This window comes from Nycticebus coucang, chromosome 1 (genome assembly GCF_027406575.1).
Source record: "Nycticebus coucang isolate mNycCou1 chromosome 1, mNycCou1.pri, whole genome shotgun sequence".
Lineage (NCBI taxonomy): Eukaryota > Metazoa > Chordata > Mammalia > Primates > Lorisidae > Nycticebus > Nycticebus coucang.
In genome coordinates, this window is record NC_069780.1 from 55,230,886 (window position 1) to 55,249,809 (window position 18,924).

The 18,924-nt window shown below is 35.9% G+C and overlaps 1 protein-coding gene across 5 annotated transcripts in view; it reads right to left on the bottom strand.

The window, feature by feature from the left end:
- SCLT1 (sodium channel and clathrin linker 1) overlaps window positions 1-18,924 on the bottom strand; it is a 183,401-nt gene that overhangs the window by 37,088 nt on the left and 127,389 nt on the right. Inside the window, exons 19-21 of one of the 5 annotated variants that reach the window (XR_008377652.1) lie at window positions 10,409-10,604; window positions 8,271-8,357; window positions 6,311-6,386 (exon numbers count right to left, since the gene is read on the bottom strand). The exons of 3 other annotated variants lie outside the window; for them this stretch is intronic. The gene's annotated coding sequence lies outside the window, so the exon portion shown is untranslated. Of the gene's footprint in view, window positions 1-6,310; window positions 6,387-7,971; window positions 8,358-10,408; window positions 10,605-18,924 lie in introns of all 5 variants that reach the window. One more of the 5 variants, XR_008377655.1, reaches the window with a different exon arrangement.

Sequence of the window (18,924 nt, forward strand, 5' to 3'; positions counted from 1 at the left end):
AAATTTCATTAGAAGTTGCCGTATTACCTTATAAAAAGGATTTGCCAATTTGCATTCCCACCAATACTGTAAGACAATTCCGCTTTCCCAATGTACTTGTACACACTGGATGCTAACTATCTTTTATATTTTGCCAATTTGCTGTTTATTGCTTAAATTTGCATCTCTTCACTGAATAGTGAGGCTGAACTTGCTTTGATATATTTAAAGGAGGTTTGCATGTCTGCCTTTGTAAGCCACTAGTTCACATACTTTTCTCTTTCTATTAGATTGTTAACCTTTACCTTAATTTGTATAACTTTTAATTATTTTTGCATATTAATCTTCTGTTTTACTTTTCCACTATGCCATTTGTCACATTATTATTTTCTTCATATGGAATTTTCGTTTTTATGGTTAAATTAATTAATTAATTACTTTTGTTTTTGAGACAAGGTCTTACTTTGTCACCTTTGCTGGAGTGATTTGTGCTTTGTGATTTGTAACATGATCACAGTTCACTTCAGCTTCAAACTTCCAGGCTCAAGACAGCCTGTTGCCTAAGCCTCCCAAGTAGCTAGGACTATAGGCACGCCCACCTGGGTAAGTTTTCTTATTTGTGTTAGAGATGGGGTCTTGCTCTGTTGTCAGCCTGGCCTCCAAATTCTGAGCCAAGCAATCCTTCCACCTCAGCCTCCCAAAGGGCTAGGATTACAACGATGTGCTACTTCTCCCAGTACTTTTTCTTTTTTGGATTCTAGGTTTTGTGTTTTGATTAGAACGATCTCTCTATTTCAAGGGAATAAAAAAAATTCTTATTTTTCTACTACTTTCTTTTTAATAATAGTTCTTTAATCCACATATTTTAATAGTAGTATAAAAATATTTTAAATGATTTTCTATTTTTCTAACATCGTCTTTTTACCCTTGATCTGAAATGCTATCATTATCACAACTAGAATTTTCACTTTCACATAGTTTCTATTTTTCTGTATTCTGTTCAAATTACCTACCCTTGTGCTAATACTGCTTTATATATTTTGATCTTTGGTAGCACAAATCACATTTTTTTCATAGAGATTTTTTGATTTAATCTATAAAAATAACCATTTCTCATTTAAGTATGATCAATAGAGAAAGTTTTATCTATTAAAACTGTCTCCCTTTTGGAAGCTCAAAATTCTTTATGTTATATACATTTCAAGATAAAGAAGTAACTAAAAAGGGACAATAACAGATGAATTAATAAAATTTTATAAATTAAACTTCAAACAAAAAGAAGATACCTGAAGAACATGTGGGAATACTTAAAGGGAGAGTTATATCTTGATGTACTTGCATTACTAGTAATAATAACTTCATAAGTTTGAAACCAATATTCAATTATTAATTGTTAGTAGATTAGAAATATTGTTAGGAATAGGGAACAGAGTCTGGACAAAGGGGGACAGTAATGGAGAATTGATTCGGACTCAATTTCCTGGCTTTGAGCACAAAGGGTGAGATCATGTCACTTTAATATTCTGAAGCCTGGCATGTTGTGTTTACCCGCTCCCCTCATAGCTGCAGGGCTGCAGCTGGCTGGAGGCCTTGAAACTGCTTTTTGCCAGGGCAAGGCTGTTTGCTCTGGGAGAGCGCTTTCTTTAAACTTAGTCCAACACAGGAGAATTTTCTTCAGACCAGATAAGGAGAAGAAACCTCTCTTTTCTTCTGTCACCTTGATTGGGCCAGAGGAGTCTATCTGTATGGACACAAGGCTGTCAGAGTATTAAAACATCACATCTGTGGTGATGTGGTACACAGCTAGGATTTGGTAGTTGAGTCAGCCTCTATAATTGGCTTCCTTATCAAGACTCTATTTATATTAAAACCATATACCTTAAAACAATAAAAAAACAACAAAAATCCATGCAATTAATGTAATCAGTTGTAGAGTTAGTCTAGTTAGTAGAAATACAGCAAGAACCTTGACAGGATTGTTTGCCTTGCTTTCATAAGATTTATGATTGTAACACTGACGTATAAAATAAATACAGAGCTAGCCTGATACTCGGCGTGGCATACTGGAAGCCTCACGAAGAAGTGTATGCTGCCTCCCGAGTCTTGCTGCTCTTAAAACTATCTCTTTGTCTATTATTTCTCTATTAATTCTCTAAAACTGTCATTAATAAATTTCACTAATAATTTTACTCAGTCTCTACATACTACTAAGCCACAAGGAAATAACCCACTGTGTGTTGAGGCTGGTCCAAAACATAATTGGCGCCCAAAGTGCTGGTCCACGACAGATACCACAGAGGATCTCAAATTTTTAAAAAGCTTCTGATTCTATGCTTTCTGATTTTAACATGAAGAACCACCTCCTATGAGAAAATCATTTAATTACTTTGTGTTACTTTTAATTATGGCTATGGTGACCTAAGGGTAGGGTTGTTAAGAAATAACAGGTACTTGGTAATCATATTTGTTAGCTACCAGAAGGAACAAAACAAAATTGGGCAGCAAAATGAGTTCAGAGAGGACTTAGTATTTTGTGACTATACTTACATTTGGTTTTGTCTCTAATATTCTCCTAATGGTTAGCAAATAGGTACACAAATATCAAGAAAACAGCCAATTTATAAGAATTTAATTGTAATGAAGTAAAAAGTACAGAGGTAAACAGCCAAGTATTTTCAAGATTTGTTACATACAACCTAGGTTAGAGACTAAGGAACACCAGCACTTTTTAAGGGGCACATTATCAGGGGGAAAGCTTTGAGGTTTAATATGGCACAACAGGGCCTGGTGTGGTAGCTCACGTCTATAATCCTAGTACTCTGGGAGGCTGAGATGGGTGGATTCTTGAGCTCAGGAGTTCAAGACCAGCCTGAACAAGAGTGAGGACCCCATCTCTATTAAAAATAGAAAAACTGAGTCAAGAGGGTGGCTTGAGTCCAGGAGTTTGAAGTTGCTGTGAACTATGATGCCACGGCACTCTACCAGGGTGATAAAATGAGACTCTGTCTCAAAAAAAACAAACAAACAAACAACAACAACAACAAAAAAAACGGCACAATGCATAACAGAAAGCAAGATGCTGGGGTCTAACTAGAAAGGGCTAATTTTTGAAAGTTATTCATAAACATTTTTGATATGAATGACAATGCATAAATCTGTGGCATATATAGAGTAATAATTATAAGGGAGAGTAAAACATATCATATGAGCCATATGATTTTTAAATTTATTGCTTGGTAGCTTATTTTATAATTAATTATTAATAAGAGACCTAATTGGTTGAAGAACTGGGCTATACCATTGAATCACTAAAAGCAAAACCATGTCTAGGAGGACAAATGAATATTTTCCCAAAGACATGGAAGCGCCATCTAGTAGTTAGCCTGGTACACTACTGATATAACACAATAAATATTAAACTGCTAATGCTCAATATGGATGCTATTGTAAATATGTCCAGGAAAGATCATTACCTTTATAACATATCTTTTTCATTGAAATTGCAACTTTCCTAGTCTTTACTCCCGTGTCACAGAATCAGCACAGACCTGCAACAGTCTACACCTTGTTCACACCTCTCGAGAAAACACCCCAGAATCTGGACTCCATGACCTCAGGGGTTGTTACAAGTTGAATTGAAAACAAGAAAAACTTGCTTTTGGTGCCATGAAAAAGGAAAGTCAGATACTTTCCTTTCCACAATTGAAGCCATTTACTACTTTGTACCCTCAATGAATCCCCAACAATAAAAAAAAAAAAAAGAAATACAAAGGACAATATGACAATCTTTTATTTTTCTATTCTTTTATGTACCAGTTGATAAAGAATGCTAAATGCTCTGAAAATAAAGAAACAAGAAAACTTACCCATTAGTTTAGAAAAAAAAAAAAGAAATTGCAACTTTCCTACTTGAAAAATTTATAAATTTATTATGACTGCCATATCATTCTGTATTATGACCAATAGAAGAGAAAGGTCCATGGAAATAATTTCACAGACACATTTTATTGATTTCATGTATATTCTTCAGTATTATTTATATTTCCGAAGAGGAGGATTACAATTATAAATTATGTAAATCTTAACTAAAATCTAGTGCTTTTTAGAACTACCAATGTGATTAAGTGAAATAGGTATAGTTTCCCACACACATCTAATATATTATATCATGGTTTACTTTGAATACAAGATCTCTTAGCACTTATAAAGGCTACACTCTAAGCCCAGTATTTGCTCTTTGCTTAGAGTAAACACCTTATATTTGTTGTTATATAAACAAAACCTCATAAAAACAGGTGGAGTTTAAAGATAAGTGTAAAGGATTGGGATTGGGTAGGATTCAAATTCAGGTTTGACTGATTCCTAAGTTAATACTCTCATTTGTAACACTGCTGGCTCCTTAGATGCTAAAAATATTCTACTATTAAAAAAAAAAGAGAGAGAAATAGGGGAAATAAAAAAAATATTCTACTATTTTTCATCATTATTAAATATATAATCCCTTTTAAAAGAAAATAATCTCAAGGCAAAATCTTGTGAAATATTTTCTTTCTACTTTGAAAATAAACATTTTAGTTTTAACATGTCAAGGAATAACAATACAATTTTGTTGATAAAGCAAAGATGCAGAAAAGCTTTCTAAATACACTGGAATGTATTTTTAACTCAGGTTTTAGACAAACCTAGGCATATTAGGCAAAGGCTAACTATATCCTACAAAAAACAGATTTTTCTTATGTAAAATCCTAAATACATATAATAAAACTTTGTGAGATGACAAAGCTTCATCATATTTTTATAATTTTATAAAAATTATCATATAACCAATATATATTTAACTTAAACATAATTTTTCCTTTTAAAAGAGATGTCTAAAGCAATATGACTAAATCAAAACATCTCAAAGCATGTAAAAATGTAATCTACTTTATTTTTGATAACCAATATACTTTAAGTAATCCCCCTCACCTATTCAAACTACCAAAAATGTAAAAAAATTGGCATTTTAAAATATAGTAAAATCAGTACTCTAATCCATGTAACAAAGACCAAATTGTCACAAAAGCAGAAGTTATGGCTGGAGAAATCTTTCTCCTCTCTGTAGTAAGAGCATTCAAAGGAGGATTCTTTCCCAATGTAGTTATTGTGGATTCATTAAAAACTGTGTTATAATGAACTAGAAAGGCAGAAGAAAAAGTAATGATAATAATGTCCATTTAAACTTGAAAGGAAGGCCAGACGTGGTGGCTCACACCTGTAATCCTAGCAGTTTGGGAGGCTGAAGCTAGAGAATCGCTTAAGCCCAAGAGAGTTTGGAGTTGCTGTCAGCTGTGACGTTACAGAACTCTACTGACAGCAACAAAGTGAGACTCTGTCTCAAAAAATAAAAAAATAAAAAAAACTTGAAAGGAGATTATGGCAAGAACTGAAAAGGATGTTGAAAATATCTCAAAGACAATCAAGAACTAGTAACAGGAACGGTAAGGCAACTGAAAAGCTAAAAAAAAATCAGTACAGAATATGTCTAATTCTAAATAAAGGATCTGCATGAGGCTTTACAGTTGATGAGATGCTTTGATACTTACACTATTTTGTAAATAACCATAGCAACTTAATAGTTTTTATTCTTATAGATGATAAAATTAAAGCTTAGAAAAATTAAATAATTTCTATGTAATGACATATTTGTGAGGTAGAGTTTGGATTTGAATCTAAAGTTTTAGCTTTTTATTAATATATACCCTAATTGAATTTTATACTAAGAAATTAAGCCTGTCACAATATGAGAAAATATTTTTAGGTCTTTATAACTGATATTTCAAGTTTCTTATTTAAAGACTATTGATAAGTAAGTATATGATTCTGAATCTTATGTTCTTCAATATCTAAAAGGCTGTCAAATTAATAGTTATGCATAAAAGACAGAGATTACTTTGGGAATACAAACATATCCTCTAGGATTCTGTGTAAACTGGAAATGAACATAATACCGTCAGTTACTTGTCCTGAAAGGATGAGTCAAAAGTTCATAATAATTCTGACACCTTACTTAATAAGCTTTGAGACCAATGTAAGTCCTTAGCAATGACACCCATATTGAGTTTGACATAAATGCAAATTCATAGGCATGGTAAAATAAAATAATTAATTCACTAAAAGTAAAGATCAAATTGCTGAAAACTTTGTACCAGAGTAAACCTCCATTAGTTTAGATCTTTGTAGTCTGTCTCCCCATGTAGAATGGAAGGCCACCAACAGCAGGAGTATGTTTGTTTATTTTTATATAAATGTTAACAGTTTTTAAAAAAACAATAGAAAACAATAGTCTTACCCACATTTGATGTCAAGTGATGGTATTATTCTCTTGATTTTGAAGGAAATATTCTATTTCCTTTTTTCCCTTTTATCTAAGAAGTAAAAAAAAAATCACTAAATTACTAGAAATTTGGTAGTTTTAACTTATTTAGGGTATTGAAGGTCTTCACTAAGACTTGGTTTTTAAGGCTGGGCAGAAAAGGAGGTAAACTTTGAAATATAATAAAAAGCAAAAGTCCTAGTACTGTGAGTGAAGTTATCTTGACTATTCAAGCTAAGCAGGACTTTGTTGTTATATAACGTGATTTGCTGAGCATATCTGACCAGCATTGGTAGAAAGTCCAAATAAATTTACAAGCCAAGCTTTCATTTAAGTAGAAATGTTCCTTACAAGGTTGGTTGGTTGGTTTAAATTGCTTATTCCATGGATTATTTCTATTTATTTCTCTCTTAGGAAAGTTAACCATCTTATGTTATGTTAGGCATTCCATGTTTATGGAAAATTGTTTTCAAGACAAGATTCTTTGCTTTTAATTGAGAATCCAACAAGAAGGCACTATAGGAAAATGGAAATGGAGTCTAGGGACAAATGAAGAGTTTGGCCTTACACTAGAGCATGGAAAGGTTATTGTTACAGCAGAGTAGATGGGAATAGAGGCATGGAAGAACATATATGCAGTGATGGAAAATGTAGAAGTTCTATTCTGATTGCTTCTCTTTTCTCAGTAAATAGAAATTGCAGTTATTAGCTGAAAGTGGTGATGGGGAGGAGTTGCAACAGGTTTGAGGAAAGAAGAAGGTATGAAGTAGTCACTGAAGAGTAGAATATATGAAATGACTGCAGGGCAGCATTAAGGGTGCCTTTTGTGATCATGAATTTAAAGTGAGACCATTCAGAATGTCTGAGTGTTTTTTTTTCCCCCTAGCTACCTTGAATTCAATGGTACAAAAAGAACAATGAGTTGGATTCAGCAGGGCTGCATTTGGCCAAGGAAGAAGAGAAGGAAAGGCAGGAGAGTAGAGGATAATAATTCCTGTTTCCCCTTTCTAAAATTGCACTCTCTCAAAAATATATGCAGTGCCCATTTCTCATTTCTGCTTTATTTTTTCTTCAGTACTTATATCTATATTATTATTAATAAATACAATTATTATATTTAATTTCTCTTGTTCACTCTCTCCCAATTAGAATGAAAGCTCTATGAGGGCAGGAATTCCTGCCTGTCTTGTTCACTGTAATTGTCTTTTAAAAAGACACGATTCCTTGCTGGGTAATGACAAAGCAGTTATTATAGCATCTGTGCTTTCCCTATTCCCCACCATTGTCTTGTAGTTTAACAAAGCAAAGGAAATGATTGGCTTATGGCTTAGCAACTATTTCTAAAGCACCAGGTGCTTTGGATATTATTTTGATCTTTAAAACCAGTAACATTAATCTCTTACTATAATTACAGACCTTGAGGTAATAGACGTTTCTCTAAAATTTTCTTAAGAGAGTAATAAAAAATGGAAAACAATGAGAAATGATGGTGGACACACATGTAAGGGCCAGACGAGAAAGCTGTTGCAATAATCCAGGTAGGAGATGACAGGGACCTAAACCAAGGTAAGGGCAGTGGAAATGGGGATGGAGACAAATAGATTTAAAAAACACCACGTAGGCAGAATCAATCATACCTGTTGACTGAGTATGGAGGTGCAAGAAAGGAAGTAGAGAAAGAGGAAGAATTATTCTTTGGTCATTGTACTGACCACAACGAAGTTGTTTTCAAGATCATTGGTATTCTCTTAAAGGGTTCCTGTAAGTAATTGACTTTTAGCTATAACACCATTAAAAGACCTATAAAAACAAATAATTTTTATGGTTCAAATAAATTAAGTTATGATGGTGCGATAAAAAGTAACAAGACTGGCTTTTTTGACACAGGACTCATTCCAGCGAACTCCTTACATCAGTCATATAAGGGACTACCTACTCGGCTTGTTCATAATGCTGGCACTGCATCCCAGAATTCAGGCTGAAAAGATTCTTCTTTGGTCTTGCACTGCTGGCTAGCAAACTCCTTTAAAAAAATCACATTTCAATAATTCTCAAATCACCTATAAACATTTAAAGAATACTTATCAAATGCCCAACATTATGCTATGAATTGTTATATAAATATTTATGTACATATATAGATATCCATTCAACAAATATGTGCGAATAACGGACTGGCGCCTGTGGACATACAAGCACAGCCTATAGTTCTGCATTTTATGTGTACTTATTTATGGCTTAGAATAGGAGATTGAATGTAATTGAATAAATCCCAGCCAGGGCAGTGCCTGTGGCTCAAAGAAGTAGGGCCCTGGTCCCATATATTGGAGGTGGTAGGTTCAAACCTGGCCCCGGCCAAAAACTGCAAAAAAAAAAAAAAAAAAAAATCCCAGCCACACTGTTTTGTACAATATTTTCTCCTCTACAAGTATGATCTTAATTATGGGCAATACTGATTTTTAAAAGTCATTTCACACAATCCTAGTGGTTATGCCCTGGATTATGTATTTCAAAAATTTATAAGATAGGCTGGGCCCATAGCTCAGTGATTAGGGCGCTGGCCACACGCACTGGGGCTGGTGGGTTTGAACCTGGCCAGGACCTGCTAGAATAAAAAAAAAAATAGCTGGGCATTGTGGTAGCTACTTGGGAGACTGAAGCTACTTGGGAGGCTACAATCACGTTAGCCCAGGAGATTGAGGTTGCTGTGAGCTATGATGCTATAGCATTCTACCAAGGGTATAAAGTTGAGACTCTGTCTCAACAAAAGAAAAAAAAAATTTGTAAGATGAGGAAATAGTTTCACTCTAAGGCAGTACTCTAAGTACCGTTATGGGAAGTCAAGTTTCTTAGTGAAGTCTTTTAAATACTGGGGACACACTATACTTTATCATGTTTCACAAATGATCAACATTGGGAAAGATTTTGACCTAGAAAAGAAACAATAATTGAAAAAATTCTCTTTCATTCATTTGTTCATTCATATGGTAAGTATGCTGTTAACATCTGCTAGTGATGGGCACTCTTTTAGAGGCTAGGGATATAGTGGAGCATAAAAGAAACATGTTCCTTTATAGAGTTGATAGTCCCATGGGAAAGACAGAAAATTTAAAAAATGTAAAGAAATAAATATAAAGTACAATTACTGACAGTGATGAATGCCAGCAGGAGAAACAAAAACAGCTAATGGGATAGAGTAACTTCTTAAGGACAGAACCTTATTACTATTGTGTTTCTAGCATCTAGCTAGCAGAATGTATGGGAAAAAAAAATAGTCACTGAGTTCCTGGATGCACTGGTGTAAATCTACAAATGAAGTATCAGACACTTAAAATTGTAAAGTGTAACTCTGAGTGAAGAGAAGGAGAACCAAGATGGTAATAGTCTTGCTGAATATTTTTACAGGGGTATAAAAATCCTGAATGTGAGCAGATTCAAATATTTTCAGCTAAGTTTTTTTTAACATATTAAAGTAAGTATATAAAATATCAATGATTTCTATTACCGCAGAGTTAATATTCAACCAAATGGATTTATTTGCTACCTTTTGCTCTTAAGACTTTGGAAAAAATCAAATGTAATGGAATCTACAAAAAGGTGGCCCTGTCTTTCTCTTAAACTCGACACAAAATAACCGCTATGTGACAAAAACTTTCTTGAGTAGATTTACAGTTTCTAATCATCAGTGTAATGACTGATGAAAAAGTAATATACTAGAAAACAAGATGCTTAGTCTTTACCAGATATCCTTAGCATGGGCAGTGGTCATTAAGAGGCAGCATAATTAAAAAGTATGGCTTTATTTCTAAAGATTTTTTAAGATTTCAGCCAGTGGTTGCTTTTAAATGCTGTTTTGACTTAGTTTTGAGACCCTGGCTAGAGGCTAGTCAGTTCCCCTTTTGCAGCAGCTTGGGTCCACAACCCTAAGCACTTCCCTTATTGGGTATTCATACTCAGGGTCACTATATACCTGCCTTAATCACCTCAGGGCCAGGTAATAGACAACCAGGAACAGCCCCTATGCTGTTGACCCCACAGAAATTATTCAAATCAGCTAGTCCTGAACCTGCTTACTTTGGCCTCATGTGTAGAATCCACAATAAAGGTTCTTGATCACTGGTCTTCCTTGTCCCTCTGCCTTCTGAATGACCCTGGTGCTTCCCGAGTGGTCCTGTGTGGTCTGTTGTGTTTGTCCAGGGAACTGTGAGTATCAGAAACTGTACAACTCTTTCCATTTTCTTTCTCTTGATCTGAATCTGGCCTCGTCTATCTTTCATACAAGGTAATAAATACAGTTAGTTAAAACATAAGGGTATACTATATATTTACTTTAGGCAAGACATAATGTTAAGATCAGCTGTTAATATTTCTTTTCCTTTTTTGGAGACAGAGTCTCACTCTATTGCCCCAGGCTAGAGTGTTGTGGCATTAGATTAGCTCACAGCAACCTCAAACTCCTAAGCTCAAGGGATCCTCCTGCCTTAGCTTCCTGAGTTACTTGGACTATAAGGCGCCTGCCACAATGCCTAGCTAATAATTATTTCTTAATTAAAAGTAATATAGTAAATGCAACATTGGTTTTAATGACCCTGATGCAAATTCTCTGCAAAAGTTCTGATGACTTTGTAGCCACAGTCCATTTCAATTGCCAGGATGCTGTAATTGAGCACAAACACAAAGTCTGTAAAGTCTGTATTAGACAAAGTTATTGGCAGCTGAGTATTCACTAGGATCCAGCAATTACTGTGCTAAATGAGGTCGGATATTTTCACAGAGAACAGGTTTGGATCTAGTAAAGGTACACTAATCAACCCATCAAAAACTCTACCATAACTTTTTTTTTCCCCCCAGTTGTTAAGATAGGACTTTTATTATAAGTCAGAAAGGAATACAGAAGAAGTAAAAAGCACCAGAGCTTCTGGAAGTGGGGAAAGAATTGAAGAACTTACCAAGGAGTTTCCATGTGGGCTCTTTTATCTTGGGGTCTTAAGTCTAGAGGATTACACTGTAATAACTCTTTAAAAGTATTAATGAGATGAAAATACAGCAAAATAGTCCCAAGACAATTTTTAAATGAAAGTTTATAATGAGAAAAGCAAGCAAAATGCTGGGGCATCAATACTTCCTCTGCCCTGGATGGCATTTACAGTACCCCACACTTCGGATCTAGTTCCCTTACCACTGATCTGGGATCACAAAGGTGTAGCCCCTCATTGTAAAGGTGACCCATACCTGAACCCATGTCCTGCCTCTCAAAGTCACAGACTACAGAGAAGCTACTTTGGCCATAAGCAAAGGAGGAAAAGAAAAAAAAAAGATTCCTGAGAACCTGTGGCCAGAGACCACATACTACCTCGGAGAACAAATATAACACCCAGAAACCCTATCCTTTGGTTGAAGTACTTACTGACCAATTGCTCTCAGGGACTCAAAAGAGGCAAAGGTTAAGCTTCTCAATGGGAGCTCAATAACAAAAATGCTCATGGCAATTACTAATAAGCACTTAAAGAAAACCAGATGACATGCATAGGAACCACAGAGACACCGTATCATTACAGTATCTGCCATATGTTCAATGGCAGACACTGTAATTATCATAAACATACTCTGAAATAATATCAGCCATTCAAGAAAACCATGACAGACTGCATTAATGCACACAGCTATGATTTAATAAAAAAAAGAAAAGAAAAGAAAACCATGACAAACCTGAAAACATCAACACAAAACAGGAGATACTAAAAATATAAAATAGCAGGCTTGAAAAAAGAGCTAATTAGGCCTAGCCCCAATGGCGGTGCTGTGGGGGAAGCCGCATCCGGCCAGGCCTGCGGCCACGGCAGCAGGTTGCACCTTTTCCTCGCTGGGCTGGCAAGCAGGTGGCCAGGACTAAGGGCGCCGTGTGCGCCGGACAGTCCTCCCCCTACCCGGTTCCCACTCATGCTCCCAGGGTACCAGACGAGACGCGCATTGGGCTGAAAGATGGAGGCACTGGCGCTCCACCAGGGTTGGAAGAGCTGGTACCTAGGGGGCAGGGGCCGTGCAGACACGTGTCCCACCGGAGCGCCCAGGCCTGGCCCCTTGTAGACATTTGAGAAGCCTGCCAAGTTCTGTCCGGCGCCCGACCGCCCACCGATTGACCCACAGGCCCGCTTCTTCCTGATGCAGACCGCCGTCCACTAGAGGTTGGACAGACCTCAGAGTGCTACATGGCAGTGGACGTGGAAGGGTTCTGTTCCTCCATCCATGACACTGGTGTCTCTGCTGGGTTCAGAGCATTGTATGTGGAGGGATTGCTTCTCAATGTTACTCTCTGGTTCTTGAAGATCATCAGTTCAAGGCCCATAAAGCACTCTTGGCCACCCAGAACGCTTACCTCAAAATTATGTTTACTGCAGATATGAGAGAACAAGATCAGGACAAAATTCATTTAAAAGGTCTAACTGCTACTGGTTTCAGACACGTCCTTCAATTTATGTACTATGGAACTATAGAACTGAGTATTAATATTGTTCATGAGATTCTTCAGGCTGTCATGTATATTCAACTTATAGAAGTGGTGAAGTTGTGTTCTTTTCTATTAGCGAAAATCTGCTTGGAAAACTGTAAAGAAATTATGAGACTCTCAGATGATTTTGGTGTAAACATGGAGGGAGTCAGGGAGAAGTTGGATGCCTTTCTGCTAGACAACTTGGTGCCACTCTTGTCCAGGCCTGACTTCCTGTCCTATCTGAGCTTTGAAAAGCTCATGTCTTATTTGGATAATGATCATCTGAGCAGGTTCCCAGAGATAGAGCTGTTCTAGGCTGTGCAGTCCTGGCTGAGGTATGATAGAAGACACGGGAGACATACCGATACCATCATTCAGAACATCAGGTTTTGTTTGATGACCCCATCTAGTGTTTTTGAGAAGGTTAGTGCATTTGAAAGCAATAGACAGGACTCATCATTTAGTTAAGATTGATAAAGTTGTATATCTTTATTGATAAGATCCCCAGACTTAGAAGCCACTAAAAGGAATGAATAGTTTATAAGATTAGTTTACATGTAAGAAGCCTGATTTTTTATGCAATTAAGTTTTAAAAAATACATTTTGTGAGTGAAAGGTGAACCAGGTAGGTAGTAGAATAGTTTCATTTTAAAAGTACTTTAAAAGTTTAAGTATTTGATGTAAAATATTACAAGTTTGCTTTAGCTTTCTTTTCGCAAATTAAATCTGAACTGGGGTCAGGGTAGCTCTGTAAAATTACTTCAGAATTAGTAGTTAATAGATGCTCAAATTGGCATTGAGAAAAGCTCTGCATGGTATATACACTGATACGGTTTCTTATTCCTCTGAAATACAGTAAAGACACTTGAAATAGCTCTTGAAAACCAGTAGGCCCTAGTGTGATTGTCTTCCCTACTCTCATCTATTTTTCTGTGTTTCACTGTGAATACTAACTAAATTTGACCATGAACACATACGTTCTATGTCTAAAAACATTGCTTTGATATTTCTAAACAAGTAAACTATAAATCTTCTATCTACACTGATCAAACTTCACTGTCCACATTTAATCATGTAACTAGTTCTCCCTTAAAAGTAGTCTTTCTTAAAAACAGCCTTGTCATTTTTGCATGCAAGCATTTTCATTTTTATATCAGAGTCTTACTTGTGATACATTTTTGCCCAAAGAAGGGAGAGCAGTTTTAGTAATTGCTTAACTTAATTGGTTCTAATCACTTGGTTACCTCTGGGGCTCTGTTTACTTCTTGCATCTTCTTTCTAGAAAGCACACTGAAAGCTTGGTTGACACCTTTCAAGTTAAGTGGTATGGACGGAGGAACAGAACCTTTACACGGCATGGAAGGAGGAACAGAACCCTTCCACATCCCCTGCCATGTATCATCTCAGGGGTCCATCCAACCTCTAGTGGATTGCAGGTGTTACTTAGCTTTAGTTACTAGACCTGTTGATAAAAATATAATATCTGCAAAGGAAGACTGTTTCTGGCATTTGAAAAATAAACACATTTTCACCTTTGAATAACAAACAAAAAGAAAAAAGAGCTAATTAGAACTTCTAGACATAAAAAAAAACCTCAAGATAAAAGCCCTTGGATATAAACACTGACTGATTGAACATAAAAGGAGAACTAATGAAATATCACATAGATCAGAAGAAACTGTCCACAGTATAATGAAAGAAAAAAGGTGGAAAATAAAGATAAGAGAAAAAAGAATGCAATGTAAAAGTCTAATATATAGTACTACATCTTTGATCAGAATCCAAGGAGAATGGAAGACAGAATCATACAAAGGCAATGTTGGTTTTGTTTTTTAAATCAACTCATTGGGACATAATTCTGAAGAATAAAGTGCAGCCACTTTGAGTGTAGAAGTTGTTGAAGTTTGACACATGCATACACCCCTGTAACCAATCACAACTAAGATACAGAATATGTCCATCACTCTAAAAAGTTCTGTCATTTCCTTTGTAGTCACCACCCTACCCCCCAGTCCCAGATCTAGGCATTATAACTTAGAATTGCCTTTTTCAGAATTTCATAAAAATGTGATAATACAGTATACACTTGTCTATGTCTGGCATTTTTATAAACTCATTTTTTAAATTCATCCATGTTGCTGAATGAATACATCAGTAGTTTGTTCCTTTTCATTGTTGAGTGTTTATCTATGCACCTGTTGATGAACACTTGTGTTCTTGTTTTCAACTAAGTAAAATACCCACAAATATTTGTGTGCAAGTTTTTTACATGGATACATTTTCATTTCTCTTGGGTAAATACATTTATTCTGAATAAAACTGCATATTCATATAAGTATATGTTTAACTTTATAGTTAAATTATCAAACTTATTATTGAATTCACTTTATTTATTTACTTATTTGTTTGTTTATTTTTGAGACAGAGTCTTACTTTGTCACCCTTGGTAGAGTGACCAGATGGATTCACAGTCAGACTTACAAGGAAAAACCAGTACCTAGCCTATTGAAACTATTTCATGAAATCAAGAAGACAAGTCTTAACTCTTTCCACAAAACCAGTATCCCCAGTATCACCCTGGTACCAAAGCCAGGAAAGGACATACCAAAAAACCCAGAAAACTTCAGACCAATATCTCTCACGAACATACATCCAAAAATCCTCAGCAAAAAAGCTAGTAACTTAAATCCAACAGCATAATAAAAGATAATTCATGATCAAGTGAGTTTCATACAGGGTAAGCAAGGATGGTTCAAAATATACAAATGAATAAATGTGATTCACCACATAAACAGAATTAAAAACAAAAATCTTATGATCATTTCAAATAGATGCAGAAAAAGTATCTGACAAAACACAGCACTGATTCATATTTAAAACCCTTTAAAAACTAGGCATAGATAGCCAGGCACTGTGGCGGGCACCTGCAGTCCCAGCTACTTGGGAAGCTGAGGCAAGAGAATTGCTTGAGCCCAATGGTTTGAGGTTGCTGTGAGCTATGATGCCATGGCACTCTACCAAGGGCAACAAAGTAAGACTTTGTCTCAAAAAAGTAGGTATCAAAGAACTATACCTCAAAACAATAAAAGCAATATATGACAAACCCATAGCCAATATCGTACTGAATCGGGAAAAGTTACATTCCTCTTAAGAACTGGAACTGGATAAGGATATTCACTTTCACCAATTCTATTCAACATAGTATTAGAAGTCCTAGTTTGAACATTCAGGCTAGAGAAAGAAATAAAGGACATTCAGATTAGAAGAGAGAAGTCAATCTGTACCTGTTTTCTGATGATATGATCATGTACATAGAAAACCCTAAGGGCACCTCCAACAGACTCCTAAAATTGATAAATGAATTCACCAAACTCTCAAGAGTTACAAAACCAATGTACACAAATCAGCATTTCTATACACTAATAATAACCAACCTGAGAATTAAATCAACAATTCAATCCCATTCACAACTGCAAAAAAGAAAAAACCTTGGGATGTTCTTACCCAAAGGGGTTAACGATCTCCATCAGGAGAAGTATAAAACACTGATGAAGAAATTGCAGATGACACAAGTAAATGGAAAAGCATTCCATGTTCATAAATTAGAAGAATCAGTATTGTGAAAATGTCCATACAAAGTAATCTACAGATTCAATGCAATTCCTATCAAAATACCAATGTCATTTCTCACAGAATATTAAAAAAACCTTTAAATTCACATGGAACCAAAAAAGAGCACAAATAACAAAAGCAATCATAAGGTAAAAGAACAAATCTGGAAGCACTATATTATCTGACTTCAAATTATACTACAAGGTAATAGTAACCAAAATATCATGGTACTGATACAAAAGTAGACATAGAGACCAATGGAATAGAATAGAGAACCCAGAAATAAAACCTACAACCAAATAATCTTCAACAAAGTGGACAAAAGTATACACTGGGGAAAAGACACCCTATTTAATAAATGATGCTAGGAAATTGGTTAGCCACATGGAGAAGAATGAAACTGGATCCTTATGTCTTACCATATACAAAAGGTAACTCAAGATGGATTAAAGGCTTAACTGAAAAATCAGAAACCACAAAAATTTTGAATGAAACCACCCCCCAAAAAACTACCTTTGACTTTGGCCTAGGTAAAGAATTTATGAGTAAGACCTCAAAAGCAAATGCAACCAACCAAAAATAAATAAATGGAACTTAAGTAAGTTAAAAAGCTTCTACAAAGCAAAAGATATAATCAACAGAGTAAATATATAACCTATGGAATGAGAGTAAATATTTACAAGCTTCACATTTGACAAAGGCCTTATATCCAGAATCCATAAGGAACTCAAACAAGTCAGTAAGGCATTAACAGACATTTTCCTCTTTTTTTTTTCTCCAAACATTTTTCAAAAGAAGAGAAACAAATGGCCAAAAAACATATGCAAAACTGGTCAACATCATAATTATAAGGGAAATGTAAATTAAAACTGTAATGAGATGACACTTTACCCCTTGTCAGAAAGGTCATTATCAAAAAGTCAATAAACGGTAGATGTTGATTCAGATGCCATGAAAAGGGAATGCTTATACTCTGTTGGTAGGAATGTCAATTGGTACAATCTTTATGGAAAACAGTATGGAGATTCCTTAAAGAACAGAAAGTAGATCTACCATTGGATCCAGCAATCCCACTATTGGATATTTACCCACAGGAAAATAAGTCATTTTATAAAAAAGACACCTGCACCCATATGTTGATCACAGCACAATTAATAATTGCAAAGATATGGAATGAACCTAAGTGCTCACCAACAAATGAGTAAAGAAAAGGAGTAGTACAGATACCAGGGAATACTATTCATCTATGAAAAACAATGAAATAATGTCTTTTGCAGCAACTTAGATGGAACTAGAGGCCATTATCCTATGTGAAGTAACCCAGGAATAAAAAACCAAATACTGAATGTCCTTATTTATAAGTAGCAGGTAAGCAATGGGTGCATGTGGTCATAAAGAGTAACTTGATGGATAATGTACCCCGTTTCCCCAAAAATAAGACCTACTTCCAGGAAAGATAAGACGTCCCCTGAAAATAAGACCTAGCACATCTTTGGGAGCACACCTTAAATTAAGACACTGTCTGATTTTCGGGGAAATGGGGTAGATGGAAGAGGGAGGGTGGAAGAAGGGTGAGGGACAAAGAATTACCTATTGGGTACAAAGTACACTATTTAAGTGACAGGTATATTAAAAGCCTAGACTTTGTCACTCTCCAATTCAGCCATGCTACAAAAAACTACTTATACCCCCTTAAATTTAAATTTAAGAAAAAGTAAAAGTGATGATAAGTAACTTAGGAGACAGGTGACAGAAGGTGCTCTCTCTTGTTTCCTCTGTGGCAAGACAACTGCCATGTCATGAGGATACTCAAGTTCTCTTTGGAGAGGCCATGTGGCAATGAAATCAGGTTTCTGGTCATAAACAGGAAAGTAGGTCTTTTGTCAACATCCATGTAGATGAGCTTGGAAGTAGGTCCTCTAACCCCCAACGATTCTTTAGATGACATTTTGATAGTAACCTCATGAGATCACCTTGACCCAGTGTCATTGCCACTGGTCAGGGTCTGGGACTGGTTGGTCTCCGGCCCTGGCTTATCTAGGTTCCAGACATGGACCGCTATGCTACCTTGCTCAGGAACAATTGCTCTTAGGTGCCTGAGGGCTATTTACCTTAGGAGAAGGGAGAGAGATAGACAGTCTTTGAAGGTGAAGTCCTCTTAGAATAGATTTTAGTCTTTAGCAGAGCTTAGTAAGCGTCAGCAGAGAGACGCTGTGCTGGTGTTCTGCAGGCAGGAGAGGAGACAGAGTCAGAGTAAGCGGGTCTGTGATAGAATGGCATGCTCTGGACTGCCCTCTCCTCCAGCCTAGTAAAAGGCTAATCTCGTCCTTCTCAACACCACAGGTGTACAGACTGCCAATTCACTAATGCTCTCATCTCCCGAGCTCTCTCATGCTTGTTAGAAGAGCTAAATCCCTTCATGCCCTTTTCACCAAGGTGTTCCATTATGGAGCTACAGGTGTTTCTTGTAACTCTCACTCCTCCTAGC